Below are 7,396 nucleotides of genomic sequence, written 5' to 3' on the forward strand. Positions count from 1 at the left end.
TTAAAGTGGTTGTAAAGCTAGATGTTTTTTTACCTTAAAGTGGATGTAAACCCATTTTTTTATGTCACAATGTAGAGAATAAGATTTCATATAATAATCTGTGCCCAGTCTTACCACACAGAGTTAATCCAGCTCTGAGCAATCCTCTTTTATTGTTCAGTGAAAATTAACAGACTTCCAGATAAAAACCTGTCTAAGTAAAAAGTCCTTTGCGTCCCCTTGCTTCCAGTGACATGCATTACCTCTCAAAATGAACTGTGGATCACCCCCCATATTATGATAAACATCCAGGAATGTGCATGTGTCCAAGCTAGTGCACGAGATATGTAAAAACCCTGTCACTGGAAGCAAGGGGACGGAAAGGACTTTTTATTTAGACAGGTTTTTATCTGGAAGTCTGTTAATTTTCACTGAACAATAAAAGAGGATTGCTCAGAGCTGGATTAACTATGTGTGGTAAGACTGGGCACAGATGATAGGAAATCTTATTCTCTACATTGTGACATGTTACATCCACTTTAAAGCGATTGTAAACCACAAAAGTGCATACCCCCCCCCCAAAAAAAAACCCTACAAGACAACGGCATAATGTGTAGTATGAATGGAATACTACACATTATGAAATACTCACCCTGGAACAAAGCCCTCTAGCACTATGAAGTCACAGTTGAGAGAGCTGACATGTTCCCCCTATCTTTTTCCAGGTTTGCGAGCTCTGGCACTGTGATTGGCTGGAGCCACGATGATGTCACTCCTGTTCAAGTCCGCAGGAGCCCTCGGCTCCGGCATGAAGCTCTGGAGTTCTGGCAAGGTATGCAGACCTTCAGAGCATGCATGCGCCAGTGATGTGACTGTCTCCATGCAGGGTGAATATCTCCTAAACGGTGCATGCTTAGTAGATAACCATTGTACCTACAGGTAAGCCTTATTATAGGCTTATACATGTAGGTAAAAATTACTAAGCACGGTTTACAACCGCTTTAAAGTGTTACTAAATGCAGGACCCTGTATTCACTATATCTGGTCTCAAATAGTACACAGAACATGAAAATGCAATTATTTCAGTAAATATCAACTGCTAACATAGATGTTGTGCCACCCTAATCACCCTGTGTGGTGCCCATTCCCCCTGCTTAAAACCCTGATATTTCACAAAAGCCTCCTAACGGGACTCCTAAAAAAATTAGTAAAACTAATTCAAACAGGAAAATGGTAAAAAACTATTGGCACTGTCTACTGTCCTACAGACACTGTCCACTGCCCTACTGACACCATCAGTATAACTACACCTACACACACATATGTGTTTGAGCTTTGGGGTGCACACCCTAATGCAATAGGCTGAACACACCTATGACTGCTAAATATTTCTCATCAGCAGTATATAGCATTCTTGTGACTTCTATTAGTGTCTGGTTAAAGCTTGTAGGATGAGTTTTTATTCTACTCTGACTGTCCTATAAAGCTGCTGTCTGGACAGTGCTAATTACATGCACTCTCCCAAGAAAAAAATAAAAACTATAGCAATACACACCAAACTGAGCATCTGCAGCTTGTCCCCAAGGCTCTGTTCTATCAGCAGATAGATGTGGGAAAGTGGAAGGATGGGAGGATTACAGAAGACAGGATCAAATAGTCTTTTTACACAATCCAGAGGATTAGCCCCTTAGGTTCCACAGTGAGTATAACAAGCATGCTTTACTGCATAAACAGACTGTAACAGTAAAGTAACACTTTAATGTACCGTATTTATCGGCGTATAACGCGCACTTTTTCCCCCTGAAAATATGGGGAAAATCATGGGTGCGCGTTATACGCCGATACTGTACCTCGGCTGTACCTCGGCTCGGAGGGGAAGGAGGGGGACGAGTGCCGCCGAGCGCCACGGGAAATTATCGCGCCGTCTCTCCTGTTTACTCAGCACACGTCACACACACATTCCCGCGTCCACAACCGGCATTGGACCAGTGTTCTATCAATCACAGAAGCTGGTCCAATGCCGATGGCGGAGGCGGGACTGTGTGTGTATGACTGCCGCCGAATGAACAGGAAATGACGGCTCGGCTCGGATGACGGCTCGGCTCTGTGATTCCCACGAGAGAAGGTGAGGCTGCATTTGGGCATAGGCTGCATTTGGGCACAGGCTGCATTTGGACACAGGCTGCATTTGGGCACAGGCTGCATTTGGACACAGGCTGCATTTGGGCATAGGCTGCATTTGGGCACAGGCTGCATTTGGGCACAGGCTGTATTTGGGCACAGGCTGTATTTGGGCACAGGCTGCATTTGGACACAGGCTGCATTTGGGCATAGGCTGCATTTGGGCACAGGCTGCATTTGGGCACAGGCTGCATTTGGACACAGGCTGCATTTGGGCACAGGCTAGGCTGCAGATGGACCACAAAATAAAAAAAACATTTTTTTTCCTGAAACTTCCCTCTGAAATTGGGGTGCGCGTTATACGCCGGTGTGCGTTATACGCCGATAAATACGGTATTATGGTAAAAAAAAACTTTTGTGTTCTGCTCTCCCTCAACACATCCTTGTAATTACCAGAGCCTGGTCCCGATCTAACGAAAAAATAGCAGCTTTCCACGCTCTCTCCTCCTAGGCTCAGAAATAGCAGCAGGAGTCATTGGCACCTGGTGCTGTCAATGAGAGCGTGTAAATAGAGAGCGGGGGTGGGCCAAGTCATGCTTTGCGTCAATGGATACACAGAGCTGGCTAGGGAGCGAGCACGCACAAGTGCCCCTATAGCAAGCGACTTGCTATGGGGGCATTTGCTAGGGGGAGGAGGCAAGCGGGGACCTGAAAAGAGGAGAATTGGGGCTGCCTTGTGAAAAATGAATGCACAAAGCAGGTATGTATGACATACTTATTTTTTTTTTTTAAATGTAGGCTTACAATCACTTTAACCCTTTCGCTGCCAGAGCTGTTTTTGCACACATTTAAAAAAATTATTTTAGGCATGAAGATTATACAAAACCCACACATATTATATATTTTCTGAAAGCAGATACCCTAGAGAATAAAAAAGCGGTAGTGCCAATTTTTTATGTTACATGATATTACCGTAAAGGTCTAGGAAATGCGAAATTTCAGTAAGCAAACATGCTATTGTGAATTTAAAGGCAAATAAACACAATAATAAATTACCCAAATTTTTGGTAAAATATAAAAGATGAGGTTGCACCGAGTAAATAGATGTCCAACATGCCAACCCTTACATTTTTGTGCGCCCATGAAAAGGCGTCAAACTTCAGTACCCTATATTTTCTGTAGGCGACGCTTCAAAAGCGCCCTATAAGTATCAGTTTAGTATTATGGAGGAGGTCTGGTCCTAGAATAATTGCTCTCACTCTGGCGTGCGTGGCGATATGTGACATGTGTATCGCAATTGACGTTTTCACTTGTAGGCGCCCGACACATGCATTTACGTTCGTGCATGTGTATATGTGGGGGTGGGAAGGGCCTCCAAATTTTTTTTTGGGAGGGCGGGGTTTATGTGCTTTGGTGTAAAAAAAAAATTCTCATCAAATAGGGGACAAAAAGTCCCCCATGTGATGTTTTTTGGGTGACAGGTTCCCTTTATTGAGATATGCAGGGTCTAAAAGATTGCCATGGAGACTGAGAGCTTGACTTGGAAGTGTCGTCAGAGATGTCGCTTTCTGGGTCACAAGAAGAAGGGGAGGAGAGCAGATGCATGTCCACTCTTGGGGATGAGGGGGGTGCGGCCCACACCTGGGTGACACCCACCAGAGGGTGACACCAGGTCCGGACTGGCACCAGCAACACATTCAGAGGGGAGCCGTGGCTCACTCTTCTTCCTACTTCCCTTCCGGGATCTCATTCACTCCACGTGATGTGCGGGAGGAGGGAGTGAGGCCAAGCCTGACAGGCAGGGAGCCCAAGGTCTGACCTTCACAGTCCCCCACACACTGCAATCGCATTCCCCTCCCTGCGGGCTACACTCATTGCACAGCAGATTATTGTCGCCTCCTCCTCAGCTCTGACATGACAAGTACACAGGCCGGGAGGAAGAGCCGAGGAGGAGGGACACCATGCTACAGCATCTGCCTGGGGTCCGGGGCTGAGATCTGTAATTATAGGAGTCTTGGGGTACATGGTGATTCGGAAGGGGCATTCTGGGGGTCTGGTAACAATTATGCTAGTGGGTGCTTTGTTTTGGGTTAAAGAGGACTTGTGCTAGAAGGAGGGGGGCAGATTTAAAGTTTGACCCACCCTCCCCTAGCACAATTCCTCTCCCCTCCCAAAGCACCTCCTAGCACATATTCTTTAACCCCCTTCCCCCTGAAATCAAAGATGCCATCCCAGCTTCATCCATCCCCCGATCCCATTCCAGCTCCATCCACCACCCCAAACCCATCCTGGCTCCATCCATTCACCCTGATACTGCTGGACCTTAGTGCGGCGTTTGACACAGTAGATCTCAAAATGTTGCTGACTCGGCTCACAGAAGTAGCCAGAGTCGTAGACTCAGATCTACCCTGGTTCGCATCATTTCTGGGAAATCGATCCCAGACAGTGAGACTAGGACCTTTTACTTCCGAAGCATGGACTCTGACATGTGGAGTCCCGCAAGGGTCCCCCCTGTCGCCCGGGCTATTCAATATTTATCTTCGCCCACTCGTTAAAATCATCAGTAAGCAGGATCTTCTCTACCATTCCTACGCCGATGATACTCAGCTCTACGTTCGTATAAACAGCAAAAAGGACCATACCCCGGGTTAGAAAAATCCCTCACTTTGTTAGATAACTGGATGACGGAGAGTCACCTCAAACTTAATGGATCGAAAAAAGAACTCCTTCTGGTCCATGCAAACAGAAAGAGATCAGCCAGGACAACATGGTCGCCCCCGCCCATATTTGGACAGACCATTACCTCCAGCACCAAAGTCAAAAGTCTAGGAGTCATTTTTGACTCCGACATGACAATGGATGCTCAAATTGGGTCAGTAGTCAGCGGGTCTCACCCGCCATCTCCTGCGTCTACTACGAAGACTCGTGCCCTTCATTCCGGAAAAAGACACCGCAGTAGTGGTGGGAACACTAATAAACTCCAAGCTTGACTATGCTAATGACCTGTACCTAGGTCTCTCCAAATACCAGATTGCCCATCTACAAGTCGTCCATAATACGACAGCGCAACTGGTAACAGGGAAAAAACCCTGGGAATCAATTTCCCCCTCCCTGAGGTCCCTCCATTGGCTGCCCGTCAAGGACCGAATCACATTCAAGGCCCTCTGCCTGCCACACAAATGTGTACAAGGCATCGCCCCCCAGTATATATGCGAGAAAATAAAATACCACAACCCCAATCGCGTTCTCCGCTCAGCTAACCAAAATCTACTACACATCCCCAAGGCCTGCTACAAAAGCAAAGGAGAACGTAGATTTGCAGTCAAAGGACCTCAACTGTGGAACTCACTACCAACTCATATCAGAACGGAAGAGAATCACCAGGCCTTCAGAAAAAAACTCAAGACCCATTTTTTCTGAAGGCTAAATAGAAGGAAAATGGATGCCAAGCGCCTTGAGGCGATTCAGTTTGCATTTGTAGCGCTATATAAGTTATTCACTCACTCACTCTGATCCCATCTGGGCTCCATCCACCACCCGATTCCATACCTGCTCCATCCACCCCCCCCCCGATGCTATCCCGGCTCCACCCACCACCACAATCCCATCCCAGCTCCATCCAGCAACCCGATCCCATCCCGGGTCCATTTATTCCCCCAATCCTATCACGTCTTGCTCCAATTTCACCAATCCCATCCCGTCTCCATCCATTCCCCCAATCCCATTTCAGCTCCATCCACAAACCGATCCCATCCCGAGGGTGACACGATGTTTTGCCGTACCAGGTGACACCAACCCTAGTGACGCCACTGCACACACATTGGCCTTAGCTGCAAAGTTTATAATATTTGCTGCAGGGTAAATCGTGCTTTGTGCATCCTAGTTTACGGCCTATTCCAGTGATACATGAACTCAAAATATTTGTAGTTATCTGAGATTACTCTTATGTTAATCTCAAGATAAAAACCAACTTGTCTCTTCCTATTTATTATATCCTAATAAGCTGCTAACATACTCTCCTGTGACTGCACAAAATTTGTAGCTTTTCTCTATAAAATAATAAAATCTGCAATCTCTCCCTCTTAACTATTGGCCTACTATAGTCGCTTTCATAGTGTACATCAAATCTCTATAAAATTTCCGGCTATTGTCTCTTAAATACTACAATCCTATTTTTATTTTGCAATAAAACCCGCCTAGCCTTTTCTCTGAAATTGCGGCCTAATTAAACTGCTTACATACGGTGCAGCAAGTATGTACAAGATTTCTAGCTGTTGTGTCTAAAATAATACAGTCTAAGGCCCCTTTCAGACTGGGGCGGGAGCTGCGGTGGCGGTATAACGCCGCTAAAAATAGCGGCGCTATACCGCCAGAATTGCCGCGGGTATTAGCCGCTAGCGGTGCGGTATTAACCCCCGCTAGCGGCCGATAAAGAGTTAATATCGCCCGCAATGCGCCTCTATAGAGGCGCATTGCGGGCGGTATTGCCGCGGTTCCCATTGTTTTCAATGGGAAGGAGCGGTGAAGGAGCGGTATACATGCCGCTCCTCTCACCGCTCCAAAGATGCTGCTGACAGGAGATTTTTTTGTCTCCCGCCAGCGCATCGCCTCAGTGTGAAAGCCCTCGGGCTTTCACATTGAGTCTGCAGTGCAGGAGTTTTTCAGGCGGGATAGCAGCGCTATTTTTAGCGCTTTACCGCCTGAAAAACTCCTCAATGTGAAAGGGGCCTAAGTCTTTTTTCACAAGAAATTGCTGCTTACATATTGCTCATCTAGTTTCTATTTCATTTCTGGCTTTTGTCTCAGAATTAACACACTCTAATTTTTATTTAGCAATAAAACCTGTCTCGTCTATCCCCCTGAAATTGCAACCCTGTAGCACTGGTTAAATATTGTGAAGTATTTCTGGCTGTTGTCTTTAAAACACGAAACTAGTTTTTATTTCTCAATTAAACCTGCCCCCTCTCTCCCTCTAAGTTTTATTTCCTGATTAAAATGTGCCTTGTCTTTCCACAGTAAATTACTGCCCAATACATTTGCTTTTATATTGTGCATCAACTACACAATATTTCTGGCTATTGTTTGTAAAATAATACACTCTAGTTTTTATTTCTGACCATTTTTTCAAATGATACATACTTTATGTAGCACTACCACCGGAGGAGCTGCTGGATTGTTTTGGGTGGCACATTTACCTCGTAGCTCTTCCGAATTCCTATGGGTGAATCGGGGGAACAGCCAATGACAAAGTCAATGTAGATGAGACAGTCACTATCTCCGGATCAGCGATCAGGGC

Source organism: Rana temporaria, chromosome 6 (genome assembly GCF_905171775.1).
Source record: "Rana temporaria chromosome 6, aRanTem1.1, whole genome shotgun sequence".
Classification (NCBI taxonomy): domain Eukaryota; kingdom Metazoa; phylum Chordata; class Amphibia; order Anura; family Ranidae; genus Rana; species Rana temporaria.